Raw genomic sequence first — 15,437 nt, 5'->3', positions numbered from 1 at the left:
GCTCAAAATTTGGCATCAAACGTCACTATTATTTGGCTCTTGAAGCATCTAGTGACTGAGAAAACAGTGGGTGACAATAGCTGTGATCACGGTTTGATGAGGGTGGAGGTGGTTTAACCTCTGGATCCCTTTAGTTGTTCTTGGATTGGTTGTTCTATGAGATCCCACATTCATGCTTGGAATACGACAGGGGGGTGACTGGCTAAAAGAGAGATTTGTTTCAGCCATTTCTATAGTCGGGTGGTAAGTGGAAGTCCCGAACTTGGTCGGATTTGACTATGATTAATAAAAGCTAAGTTCTCTTACTTTTTCACTAAGTTATATGTGGATTTAATGGTTGTCATATCTCTGATATTTATATGGTTTTATGTTGGTTATAAGCTTGGTTGAATGACTGGTTCATGTCATGGTTATTTCATATATTTACTTGTAATTGTTAAATGGATGGATGCAAGACCTACTTTGTTATGAAACCAGCTCAAGAAAAGATAGAAAAGATAGATCAACGCCTTAGAATTCAGCATCTTCGAGGGGGCAACCTCCTTTACAATACATAAATGAACAATTCTTGGATGATACAAATGAAAAGACCTCCTTTCTATATATAGGAGTCTAAGGGGTCATAACATAATCAGAGCCGACATAACAATAATAATGTAAGGGCACAATAATAACAATAGTGGGCTTCTATGGGGCACAATAGTAACAATATGGGCACTACATGGGTACATCAATATAATAAGTGGGTTGTACTAATAACAATAAGGGGTTACACTAGTAGTATATGGGCCTAACATGCCCCTCTCCTTCAAAAAGTGTTGTCCTCAACGCTTGAGTAGTTCTTGATGCTTTTGTATAAAATTCTTGTCCTCCCATGTGGAATCTTCAACAGGTAAGTTCTTCCACTTGATGAGATACTCTGAAGTTGATCGATTTCGTAGCTATCGGGTTCTTGTTCCTGTGACTGCTCCAGGTTCCAATATGATTTTTCCTTCCTCTTCAATTTCTAGCAATATTGTTTGAATTGGGATCTTTTGAAACTTTTGAATAAGTGGCCATACTTCTTCATCCTTCTTCCATTCATCCCTTGCTTCATTTATCCAATCTGGTTGGATAATAGAAATAGCACAGAACAATGCTTCCACATCCTCATCCTTGAAGAGTCTTCCCATTCGGTAAGGTCGCCATTTTTTAAGTGCATGTGGTATTGCCAACATTTCCTTCTCATAAATAACTTGCTTGAGATGTAGCAGTAAAAATACCCAATCACCTACATCAAAACATTTTCACTACGATGTTGATCTACCTGTTGTTTCATTTGATTTTGCACCGAAGTGGCGTTATCCTTTAAAAGTTGGAGAACTTGTTGTTGATGCTCAATGTGATCTTTCACTGCTTGAACCTTTTTCTTCTTGATATGTCCTTCTATCTCTAGAGTTTGAGGAGTGGTAATTTCTTCCAATCCTTTACAAGATATGGTTGGATTCATTTCTTGATGCCCGATGTGATCTTTCACTTCTTGAACTTTTTTCTTCTTGATATGTCCTTCTATCTTGATAGTTTGAGGAGTGGTAATTTCGACCAATGAATTACAAGATATGGTTGGATTCATTTCTTCTTTATCGATGTGATCTTTCACTTCTTGCACCTTTTTCTTCTTGATATGTCCTTCTATCTTGAGAGTTTGAGGAGTGGTAATTCTTGCCAATGCTTTACAAGATATGGTTTGATTCATTTCTTCTTTCTCTGGGGTGGGGTCCTGGCGTATATCTTCCCATTTTGATGTTTCTTGATCATTTTCTTCCTCCTCTTCATATTCTATGTAAAATAATTTCTTCTCAGCACACTTATGACCTTTAGTGCATTTGCTATCACAATCGTAACAAAGCCCTTTTTCTCTTTTTTCTTCCAATTGTTGTGGTGTAACCCTTGTAGGCTATGGAAGGCTAGGAGAAACAACACTTGCATCTTTATAGTTGTGAGGGGTATGCTTCCTGGTTTCCATAATTTTGCTTTCCACTATGTCACAAAGCCCTTTTACTCTTTCCAATTGTTGTCGTGTTACTCTAAAGAAGGTGTTGCTCTTTGTATCCTCATAATGTGCTATCATTTCCTCCGTGAAAATTGACCACGTAACAAGTTGTGTACGAGAACAAAGCCCTTCATACCATAAAAATTGATCTGGTTCTAAATATGAAGATGCAATACATACCTTTTGTAACAGTGGTACACCATGTAGATCAAAACATTTCTCCATCTGAAGTATCCAATTTACCGGATCCTTGCCATCAAACTTCCTCATCTTGCTTTTTCTTGATTTTAGGAGCTCGATCTTGAAATGACTGTAACTCTGTACTTTCAGATCTTTAAGTTCTGAAATGCAACCTATTGTAGACCTCTGTGTCCTCTTTCCAATGTCACCAGTCTAATCCAAATTGGATTCTCCAAGAAAGAGTTATGCACAATCTCCCAAGATGACCTGATTATAGACCTTTCCAGAAGAGCGAACTTGTATGAAGTGCCATGTGTCACTGTTTCGACCTTCGGCTCTGAAAAATATATACAAGAAACTACAGTCCGTCCTCTTTCTATACCTTCTTATGAAATTTCAATTCGATGCTCAAAGAGCAAGTTATGACAATTTTCCCCAGGTCACCTGTTTGGAATGTAATTCAGGAGTTTGCGAAAAGACCAACTTCCTTAGATCATATCTCCGCAAATATAGCACGAAAAGATCTGAAATTTGGACCCGAGGTTCAACGCGATGTCTTCTCAAATGGGTTTTTTTTTAGCTTCTGAAACGTCGCAGAAAACAAGCTATAGCGAAAATGCCACGATGACCTATTTGGAGCAGTGAAACCCTAGAATCCAAAGCTCTGATACCAAATGTTATGAAACTAGCTCAAGAAAAGATAGAAATGATAGATCAACGCCTTAGAATTCAGCCTCTTCGAGGGGGAAACCTCCTTTACATTACATAAATGAACAATTCTTGGATGATACAAATGAAAAGACCTCCTTTCTATATATAAGAGTCTAAGGGGTCATAACATAATCAGAGCCGACATAACAATAATAATGTAAGGGCACAATAATAACAATAGTGGGCTTCTATGGGGCACAATAGTAACAATATGGACACTACATGGGTACATCAATATAATAAGTGGGTTGTACTAATAACAATAAGGGGTTACACTAGTAGTATAGGGGCCTAACATGCCCCTCTCCTTCAAAAAGTGTTGTCCTCAACGCTTGAGTAGTTCTTGATGCTTCTGTATAAACTTCTTGTCCTCCCATGTGGAATCTTCAGCGGGTAAGTTCTTCCACTTGATGAGATACTCTGAAGTTGATCGATTTCGTAGCTGTCGGGTTCTTGTTTCTGTGATGAATAAGGACTAATGTTGGGATGAATGACGCCTGCTTCAAAAAGTTCCTTGATTATTTTTTCTATTTCATTCTTTTGGGTGAACGGATATCTATATGGGCGCACATTTGGTGGTTGTGCTCCTGGGACCAAAGTGATGCTATGATCATGTTCCCCTCTCAAGGGTGGAAGCTCATGAGGCTTGTCAAAGACTGGCTAATGGTTATTTAAGATCTATTGCATCTCAGGATGAATCGAAAGAGAATTGGGCTCAAAGGCCTAGATGGCATTAAATTGAGCTATAACTCCATGATGGCCCTTTTTTAACAATTTTTCCATTCGATGTGAGCTGATGATAGAGGGAGCTCCCACCTGGAGTTCGCGGAGGGTATGTGTGTGGTTGTTCTGCTTAAAGCTCATATATAACTCTTGGAAATCCATTGTGATTGGGCCAAGTGTGCGAAGCCATTCAACATCTAGGACAATGTCACACCCTCCCATGTGTATGGCAAACATGTGGGTCTTTAACTGATAATCCCCCATTTGAAGTTTGACATTTTCACAGTGGCCTTCACATTTCATTGTTCCCCCATCAGCAATTTGGACTTGGAAGTTAGAAACTGCTCGTACAAAACAATGCACTGCTTCCGCGACTCTTTGATGGATAAAATTATGTGTACTTCCACTATCAATCAAGACTACTACTGGGCGATGCTTAATAAAACCTCTAATTTTGAGAGTTTGAGGCAAAGAAATCCCTACCAAAGCATGCAACGAAATAACTGGTTCTTTAGGTACATTGTCCTTCTGGTTGTCCTCTTCTTCCTCCTCTGGTTCCTCAAGTGGTGGGGCTTCCTCCGATGAGTTGTGATCAGTAGCATCAATTTGAAAAAAATTGGGCTCCTTGCATTTATGCCCGGGGGAGTATTTTTCATCACAGTAGTAACATAATCCTTGCTTTCTTCTTTCTGCCATTTCTGCAGGTGACACCTTTTGAACCTTGAGTGTTTGGGTAGTGCTGTGAGCCTGTGGGGGGCGACCCTTGGCGGTGAAATTTGGGCGATTGGACTGGGCCGCTAACGCACGTTCTACTTCACGAGCTATCTTGCAAGCCTCCAGCCATGAGGGAGGGTGGTGCAGTTGGACATGGGCTTGTATGGCCTCTTTAAGACCACTGATAAAACATTCTGTGTAGAACTCATCTTGTAGACCTAAAGTGCGGAAAGCTAAGGCTTCAAAGGCTGTAATATATTCATCCATTGTTCCAGTCTGTCGGAGCTTAGTGAGACGACCCAAAAAAGCAGAGTCATGGTCAAAGCGATCCATAAGAGCTTTTTTGAATGTGTCCCAAGTCAAGGGCCTTCCATAGCAACGTTGATGCCATTGCCACCATTGCCATCTTTCATTGTCCAAGTACATGATCCCCACACTAAGCTGAGTGGCATTATCCAGGATGTAATTCAGATTGAAATATTGCTCCATTTGTGCTATCCATGCTGCCGGGTGAGAGCCATCAAATTTATGCATGTCCAGCTTGGGTGGTCGCGGACGGGATTGTTGGTGGGTGCCCCAGAGGTGAAGAGAGTGGCTAGACTCACCCTCACTGTGTTCATTGCCAATATATGCCTCCTCGCGGGCTTCCGCCTTGCCCATAGAGAGTGTTGTAGTTAATTTCGTCAGCTGATCTTGGATGTCTTTCAAGGATGCTTCAAGTTTGTCCATCCTTTCATTCACCATAGCTTGATTTCTAGTTTGTACCATGCACCGAGCCGATTTACTTGAAATTTGGGACCGCCCAAATTTTTTTGGCACTAACAATTGAATGGTACTGTTAGCGCTTGAATTTGGCCTCAGGCTGAAAAAGACAAAATCCAAGGCAACATCAAACCACTTAGCCTCGTAGCTAGCCCTACGGGGACAGGAGAGGGCTCTCTCCGGGTCTATCTCAGCAAAAGGTCTTCAAATGGCTGAGATGACCAATAAAGAACACTGATTTTAGGCTAGTAAACTGATAGGAAAAGTTTGATTTTAAATTTCTAGGGTTTTGTTGGAAAACTGAGCACAGCAATTTTGGGTGCGGGGATGAGACACAGTTTTTGCAGAGGTCTTTTGGGGCAAGGTAGGAGATTGTTTTGATGCCTTTGAATTAAGTGAATGGATAGAAATGACCGGTGAGGAGCTAAAGAGAGCAAGAAACTTTCAAGAGTTCTCTTTAGACAGAGGAAAACATAGATATTAAGCAAACTTAAAGGCAGAGCATATAAATTATGAATTCTACCTTAACACTTCATTTACTTAATGTGCAGAAAAGAGAAGTAGGAAAATGATACACATAACACACTTAAAAGTACATGAGAGAAGCACACCATCAACACAAAACACCACAAGAATCCCAAATAGTGCTGCAAAACCCTGGTCTTTCCTTTTCCAAAATTGCAGAGATACAAAGTATAAAATAGTCTAAGCTTATCCCTCAAGAGTCCAACCATGAAAATGACTAAGAAAGTACATAATATAGGCAAGCTAACACATTTACTTGCCTCTAGGGGTCGAGCTCATCATCCTAGGAGTTGTGTCAACCAATTCTAAACTGAGCACTACAATCTAGGCAATCAAAACAACTTGCCTCTATAAGCTAGGAAACCAATTCATTCATTAATTTTTTGCCATTTTATGAATGAATCTTCTAGAATAGGTAAAAAGTGTCATGTCAATCATGAAATTACATCAAATACATCAAGGAGGATGAAAAATCCAACCAAAAAGTCAAAACTAGTCACTGCTGCGTTTTCTTGTGCTGAAGATGCAAGACTCGCAAATTCTCCCAACGCGTAGCGCGCCTTTCAGGCCACTTTTGAGGCACTTCCCGGCATCCAAATGAGGCACAAATGGGCTTGTTAGAAAGGTCTGGACGTCTACTCTCCAGCCCAAGTGGAATTTCTCAGTTTGGTGGCCATTTGCCCCTCCAAAATTGCAATCTCCCAAGAATGCTTCCTGTGTGTCCAAAAAGTGGCAGAAGGTCATTTTTTGCTTGTTTTTTGACCTTTTGGGGGCTCAAATCTCCATGAAACTTCTTGGCAGTGGCTGAGAAAGTGTATTTTGCCATGACAAATCCAAAAATGTTGAGTTTTCCTGAAATGGACCTCCCCAACTTAAGGGTAGCGTGCGGCGCGCTACGCGTTGAGGGCAAAAACCTGTTTTTGGCACAAAAAAGTCAAAATTGACCAAAATTGCTCAAAATTTCATGAATTTTGAGCTGGAGGTGTGTCATTGAGCACCATGCTCCCTCAAGGTGGCTTCAGCCAAAATTTGAAGCGGATCGGGCCTTTTCCTCCGTTTTAGTGCCTTGGCCAAGCGTGCTTTAAGTACCTTCATTTTTGCTTTGCACACATGCATGCGGGCCCAATAATGGTTCTTCATGTGGCGGAGCATGTCTTTGTCCCTGTTTGCCTTTGCTATCAACCTCTCTAAATGTGTGTTCACTCGAATGAGCATAGAGCTTTGCTCCTTAGGTGTCAAATCACCGGGTCTCTTGTGAGCCAAGTTACGGTCTTCTCGGATCCTCCGCAACTCATCAAGAGTGTGTTCATCCTCTAATTGCTTGTTGCGCTGCTCTAAGTATGTGATTGTCCAATTTGCCATTTCCAACTTTTGCTGCAACAAGTCATTTTCAGCCCTTAGTTGCTGAATGATCTCCTTTGACTCTAAGCTAGGAGAGCTGATATCAAGGTCAACAACATCTATGTCTGGATCACCTGATGGCCCCTCATCAATCTTGGGCTGCTTGCCTCTCTCTTGTACTTGTGCTGCTGTCGAAAGCGAGGCCCCTTCCACCTGATGTGGAGATAACACTCGCTGTGCTGATGAAGAAGGCGAGACCCCTTCCACCTGATGTGGAGATAATACTCGCCGTGCAGATGCAAATAAGGCCCTGTGGCCTCTCTGATATGTAACATAAGGAGGAATGCTGACATGTTCTGGCTCAGGAATATCAAACTGCTGTGAAGGCCCTCCCTCATCATGGACAACCTCGGGAGGTGGTTTTGGCACCATGAAGAAGTCGCGAGAAATGAAATCCTCCCAAGCAATACCCTGTTGTGCCAACTGATACATCACTATGATCTCGATCAGTGCATAATGATATATACTTTTGAGCTGCTGTGCGGGATTCTTCCTTTGCACCACGGGCACCATCTTCTCTATATTTCGGCACATGAAAAATGGAATATTCATCATTCGTACCCGAGTGAAATGCATCAACAAACGGATATGGTACGAATATAAACGTGAAAATCTGCCCTCACAAGTGAAATAACGCATAATGAGCCTCATCAAGGGTGCATACTCGTCCCTTAGGAATCTGAAAGGAAAAACAGCAGTAAGGTGCCTCATGCATCCGGGTTTGATGTATGGTTGATAATGAAATTTGTTTAGCAGCTTGCGCTTGGTCCACTCTTCCCCAACATTTGGTATCCCGGTGGCTTGAGCAATCATTTCAGGTGATAAGATGAAATCTACTCCTGCAAGGTTCACATGGCCATTGTGCAAATGTAGGACAAACAAGCGGACCAGCTCTCTATGGTGTTGAATTTGTGAGATCCTCTCACAATATCCAAAGCATGATTGATACCGAAAACATGACATTGCAAGTGGACAAGCTTGCAAATGAGCCAATGAAGTGGGCACCCTTACCACCCTTATGATGCCTCCTTTGCACTTCTACCTCTGGTGTTGAACCACTGTCATAGCTCTGCTCATAATCTGATTCGGTTTCTGACATGGTTATGAAGGCAAGATGACTGAAATATATTGCTGACTTGGCACCCAATTAACTGCTTTTTGACTTTTTCAAATGCTGTCACCAAGGGGACATAAATACAAGGGAATTGTTAGGGATAGGGGAACATGTGGGAATTAGGGAGAATAAACACAAAGAAGGAATTTAGGGAAAACAAACATGGGAAATTACCAAATTATGGGATTTTAAAGTGAAGTAGGGTTTTAGGAATTAAATATGCTTTTAGGAATTTTAAAGAGGAGAATGATGAAATTTCAAGGGAAAATTTGAGGGAGAAAAGTGATGAAAATGAGGGAAAAAGGAATTTACAAAGGGCAACCTTGGACAGCAAGAGAAATTTAAAACCCTAGTGCCATTGAAACTTTAAATTTTCCATAACAAGAGAGGGTTTTGATTTATCATTTACATAGCATTTGAACACATTAATTCTCTTTTTCATTGTGCAAAACCAAATTTAGGCATAGAGGAGAAGCCTACCTGCACTTTGCCTGAGAGAAAAGTCGTTTTGATGACTTGCTGGCAGTTTTTTGAGCTGAATCCCCAACGCGTAGCGCGCCCTGCCCAACGCGTAGCGCGCCTCTGACGCGTAGCGCACTTGTAAATTAACACTGGAAAAGTCTGCCTGACGCGTAGCGCGCCCCTGACGCGTAGCGCGCCTCTCCTGACGCGTAGCGCGCCCCTGAAACTGCTCAACTTGCTCAAGAACTCCTCAAATCGACTTTGCAAGGATTCACTTAGCTTGTAAATGGCAAATGAGTTGCAAATGAGGAGTGATGTGCTTTTATAGGTTTCCTTTTGATTTTTACTTGCCCAAAACCCACTTTGTAATGTTTTGAGTGTTGACACTTTTTGAATTAATTGGCTCTGACCTTTGATTTCTTTTCTTTGAAAAATTGGTTGAAATGATGATTTCTTCTGAAAATTTTTGCAGGGATAGCTTCTAGGATGCTTTGGCAAAGGAGACCAAGGCTGCACTTCGACATTTGAAGAATTTGAAATTTTGAGAATTTTTACAAAAATGAGATAATGACCTTTGTTTTCATAAACAGAGTTTTTGAGAACAAGGTGAAAATTTAGCTGTACAATGATGAGAATCTTTGAAATAATATTTAATGAAGGACATCCCTCTGGCCTGCTGGTCCTTTATGACCTCTCAAGGCAAAAATGGACTCAACCCTAGACCTAAAACCTTAAAACTTTAAGCAAGATGAATGACCCTTTGAGGATTTTATTTACTTGAACACACCTGAACCAGCAGTGCCAAACAAGAGGGGAATAACGACACAAACTCCCTCCACCAGGATTATGGCATGCCTAACGGAATGCAACATGATCACACTGATGGGACACCTAATCATGAAATACAAAGAGCTTTGATCTCTGGTGGAGGGCTACTAGACCGACTCTAACATTGGCTCCAATGGGGATGGTAGCTCCTTGGAGGTGCCAAGAACCGCAAACCTCTGGGAGAGCAGACCAGTGTTTTCAACCATTGGGCAATGGAGTCATTATTTACTCATTTGACACAAACTCTGACAACTTTAGTGACTGCAGATTTGACTGAAAATTGGACACAACTTTGACTCAAACTAACTCAATTGTGGACAGAAAATGGACTGATAGAAACACTTTGACAAACCTCAAACCAACCAATCTTCATCTTCAGAATTATAGCCTTCACTGCGGGCCCCAGACTGAGGATGAAAGATCAGTACACACATGCGAGAAGACAGAAGTAAAACGGTATATACAATGATGGTGACAAGAACAGAAAATACATCAGACATGGTACCTCTTCAGCAGCCGACCATTGATCGACCCTCCGGGATAATCATCTCCGTTCATTTCCTTGAGAAGAAAAGCATTTGGGCCACGATATGCTGCGATCTTATAGGGACCCTTCCATAAATTATCAAATTTGTCGTGCTTCCCTTTGTCTTCATTCCGAGCATCCCACTTCAAAACCACATCATCTATTTGGAAGTCATCTGATTTTGCTTTCCTGTCATAAATCTTCTTTATGCGCTCTTGCAACTTGAGAGTATTGTGAAGAACCTCCTCCCGTGTCTGCTGTAAATGAATCATTTGATTAATCCACCTTTGCATGGGATCTTCCTCACTATCAGCTTCTTGAAGCAATTTGACTACCGGAATAGCAAGCGAAGTAGGAAACACTGCATCTGTCCCGTACACCAACTCAAAAGGAGACATGCCAATTGACTTTTTATGACTTACCCTATCAGCCCACAATGCATTCACTAACTTTTTATGCCAGCTCTTCTTATTGATTTCCAGCAACTTTTTAATGATATTTATCAAGGACTTATTTGAAGATTCTGCCAACCCATTTCCTTGTGGATGGTAGGCGGTAGAATGCCCCAAGCTGATATTATACTTGTAGCAAAAGTCAACCATTCTCTTTGATTTAAATGCTGCTGCATTATCTGTAATTAACTTACTTGGACAGCCAAAACGTGACAGTATATTATTTTCAAGGAAAGAAATAATTACCGCATCCGTGGCCTGTCGGGTGGGAATGGCTTCAATCCATTTTGTGAAGTAATCTATAGCTGTCAATATCCATCTATGTTGTCCTGACGATGCCGGATGAATTTCACCGATAAAATCCAAGCCCCACTGCTGAAATGGTGCGCTGACTTCAATTGGTTTGAGAGGCAATGGCTGCAATTTCTGTTTCCCTTGAAAAATTTGGCACTCATGACAACTCTTAACAGCTTTATATACATCTGAAAACAATGAAGGCCAATACAAACCTGCTCTAAGGATCTTATTTGTTGTAGTCTTCCAAAACAAATGACCCCCACAGTCACCTTTATGAAAATCTTCCACCACTGTTTTGGCTTCCTCCTCAACCAAACAATTCAGCAATATTCCACCGGGGTCTTTCCAATATAGTGCAGATTTAAGGATGCAAAACTTGGCTGCTTTCAACTTCAATGTCCTACTTTTATTTCGAGGCATCCCGGGAGGTGAAGACAAATTTTGAAGTACATATACAATATCAGCATACCAAGGAGAAGAAATAAAGATGTCAAATACCTGTTGTGCTGAATTCTCCTCATCTTCATCGGACATGGCAGCTATCAAGTTGATGTCTAGGACATGTAGATTTGTTTCAGCCATCAATTTGGCAAGACCTTGCCCTTTGATCAACTTAGAGGGTTTAATTTCCACATCATACTCTAATAATGCAGCAATCCACTTTCCCCGCCTTCCTTCCGATTCTGTCTGTACCAACACATCCTTTACTGCCGCATTAGGAACATAAGCTATAATGTGGGAATGCAATACATACACACGGAAATCCTTCAGGGCCTTCACAAGCGCAAGCACTTGTTTTTCAATGATGTTATACTTTAATGCTCCATCTCTAATAATACGGCTGAAAAAAGCAATGGGCTTCTCAACTCCATCTCTTTTTTGCATTAATACAGCTGCCAATGTGTGCTCAGAGGCAAATGAAAACAAAATAAAATCTTGCGTGTAATTCGGACTGATTAGAGTAGGGGCCGAAGATAAAACCAACTTTACCAAATTGAAAGATTTTACCGCCTCTTCGGTCCACTTGAGTTGGCTGTCCTTTTTCAGCATGTTTGTGATTTCTCTAAGATGCTCAGCAAGATTTGGAATGAAGCGACGTAGAAAATTCAGCTTACCATTAAAGGACTGTATTTCTTTTTTGTTCCGGGGCTGCTCAAGTTGCTGAATAGCTTCAACACGTGCAGGATCTATACGGATGCCATCTTTGGAAATGATGTGACCCAAGAGCTTGCCTTCACTCATGGCGAAAAGACTCTTCTTTGGATTCAATGAAATACCATATTTTCTGCACTTTTGAAAAACAACTTTCAAGTGATATAAATGTTCTTCATCAGATTTTGAAAATACAGTCAAATCATCAAGGTAAACAACTAAAAAGACATCTTTCTCATTGGCAAAGGCCATATCCATCGCACGCTGAAAAGTGGCACCTGCATTTTTCAAACCAATTGGCATCTTTGCATAATGAAATGTACCCCATGGAGTAGTGAATGCGGTTTTATCACGATCATCCTCATGCACCAAAATCTGATTGTACCCGGAATAGCCATCGAGTAGCGACATCCTTGATGCTCCAACTACTCGCTGCAATATATGATCCATTTTGGGCAGCGGATAATTGTCCTTTAAAGACACCTTATTCAAATTTCTGAAGTCAATGCATAAACGGATCTGATCTGTCTTCTTTCTTACGGGTACCAAATTGGATATCCAATCGGAAAATCTGATGGGTACTATGATTCCAGACTTGTACAACCTATTCACTTATTTTTCTATCAATGGCAACAATTTAGGATTGATTCTCCTCAACTTTTGGCGGAAAGGTTTTTGATTTGGCTTTATAGGAATAGTATGTTGAATGATACTAGTATCATATGTTTTCAGATCTGAATAATCCCATGCAAAGACATTAGAAAACGAAGACAACAATCTGACATACTCCTTCTTTACCTTTGGTGACAATGACTTAGATAACTTTACCATCTTAGGATTCTCAGCTGCTCCAATGTTTACCTCCTCAACACCTTCTTCGGTTGGTCTCAATGTCGGCTTGCGGGCCACATCATCTTGATCAAACAGCTCTTCCAAAGGAATCAATCCTTTAGGAATAAAATTATCCTTAAGTTGCAGCACATCCATTTGATTTACCTCATCTGGTTCAGTATCTATGGAGATGTCCTTAAACTCACCTTCAATCTGCAGAAAATCTTTGATTTCTTCATCATCCTGGAAGACTTGCCAACATCGTTGATTATCCGGAACTGTGGGGCGGTGTTTCACATAAATCTCAAATTTATTGCTGGAATTCATTGGAATTTTTAAGTTACTTGCTGCCTTGGCCAATGCATCAGCAACACCATTTTGTATGCGAGGCACACATGTCAAAGTATGTTTAGAAAATAATTTCAAAATATCTAGGACAGCATTTTGATATGCTCTCATGCGAGGATGCTTGGCCTGAAACTCACCTTTAACTTGCTTTATCACCAACTCGGAGTCGCCATAGACTGCAATCTTCTTTGCTTTCAGCTTGCGAAGAATTTTAAGGCCAGCAATAAGAGCCTCATATTCTGCCTCATTGTTTGAACAATCAAATGCTAGTTTATAAGAACACACTCTCACCTTGCTTGGGACTTTGTCTCGGGCAGAAAAGGGACTTCGAATCCACACACCAATACCAGCACCATCGCTGCCCACAGCGCCATCGAAATCCATGGTCCAAAGACCATCTTCATCTTCCTCCAACTGCTGAAACTGTGTTGCCTCTGTTTTTTCTGTTTGCTGCCCCTTAGCTTCAGCTGTTTGCCTCATGGCAGCTGACTTTTCTTCTCTTTCCTTTTGTAGAACCTCTCTAAAATTTTCAGTAATCTCTGGTATATCCTCTGCCTGAACTAACTGACTATCTACCTCATTAAAATTATCAGCAAACAAAACAAACGACTCCAAATCTGTATGTACATAATTTACAGGATGATTTATTGGCTTTTCTTTGCTAGTTATCATGTATTTCATCTTTTGCTCCCGATATAACTTTCTCATTTGACCGAAGACTGGAATTGTAGCATAAGAAAAATCTAGCTGAAGTGTACCTTTCAACTTAGCTGCCCAAGATCTTGAAAGCAACATACCAAAACGTGGAGGAATGTCCGCCACAACCACATCCATCAAGACATTCTTAGCTGGAATTTGATCTAGGCTTACCACCAAGTCCTTGATCAATCCAATACACTTTACCCGGCTGGAATCAAATGAATACAAATCATGATATCTTCTTGTGATGTCCAATCCCAGCCTTTCCATGATTGCTTTCAGCATTAAATTGTGCGAAGCACCCGAGTCAAACATAGCATTATGTAAAACATACTCGTGCAACCTCAAACTGATATAAAAGGGAGGAACATCATTTTCAGGAGACTCACCATTTAAAGCAGGCCCAAAAATTAATTCCGGCTGATCATCTTCTACATTTACCGTGTCAAGCATTGGATCAATATTCAGAATTTTGGAAATTTGACCTCGGTAGGCGGTGTTCTTCATGATTTCGGTCAATGGAATAGACACTTTCAACTTTGAAATTTCATTCTCCAAACTAAATGCTGAAACCTTTTCACCTTCTTTGGCCGGAACTTCTCTTCTTTCAACTCTATCCTTCATTGTGCTTGGTGGCTGATTTACCTTATCCGCTGAAGATGATTGACTTGCTGGGGGATCAATTATATCTTTTCCTTTTGTCTGTGGGGAAGCTGAATCATTTTTTGCTGAAGTATCTTTCCTCCTCTGAATGGGATTTATGGGAACAGCTCGATTCCTTAATTGTCTCTGTTGAGCGGACAAAGCATTGAGATATCCTCTTTGGTACTCCTCCGATTCTTCCACGAGGGCTGCATCATTTGATAAGATATAATCCTCATCCTGATGTATGATGGAATTTCTCACCAATTCTTCTTCTTCTGTAATATAAGTAGGCAGATCATCAGGAGTGAAAAAATGATTCTCCTCTCCTATAGTATCACCTTCATCCTCAGATTCTTGGCTAACAAAATTCTGCTGAAGCGGAGGTTTTATTTGCTGCTGTACTGCTGTTTCTTGTGCCCTTGTTTCACGCTGCTTAATTCTGTATTGTGGCTGCTGTGGACCTTGGAAATTAGGATTACGGATCTGCGGTTCCGGCTTGCTGAGATGAGTATTTTCAAGCAACCTTTCTACCCTTTCTACCTTGCGAAGGAGCTGATCTGATGTAGAAACTTGTTCTTTGATTGTCACTCGCTTTTCGGCTTTCATCCTTGCTCTTTTATCATTCAAATTCGCTTCAACACTAACAGCGATTTTCTGCATATCCTCCAAGGTAGGCGGATCTCTATCTCGCAATGAATAGGCCATCTCCGGATCAAAGCCATCCGGGAATTTGAGAAGTGCTGATTTTCTAGATGGTCTTAAATCATCTGGAATAGCATTGTAAACTGTGTTAAATCTGATAATGTAATCTTGAACAGACTCACCATGATTACGTTTGAGATTGTTGTACTCAGCATTGATCTGAAGTGGATCTTTTCTGATTTCCCATCGATCTAGAAACTGCTTCTGAAGTTCTTCCAATGTGGGTATGCTTCTAGCTGTCAAACCTCTGAACCATTTTCTTACTTCTCCGCCGAATGTTTGTACAAACAAATGCATAGTTACATCCTCTTCATCTATCTCATATAGATCAAA

The sequence above is a fragment of the Pinus tabuliformis genome, chromosome 8 (genome assembly GCF_031772625.1).
Source record: "Pinus tabuliformis cultivar Carrire ecotype Pingquan chromosome 8, CPIR1, whole genome shotgun sequence".
NCBI classification, from domain to species: Eukaryota; Viridiplantae; Streptophyta; class Pinopsida; order Pinales; family Pinaceae; genus Pinus; species Pinus tabuliformis.
This window is presented reverse-complemented; position numbering follows the sequence as displayed.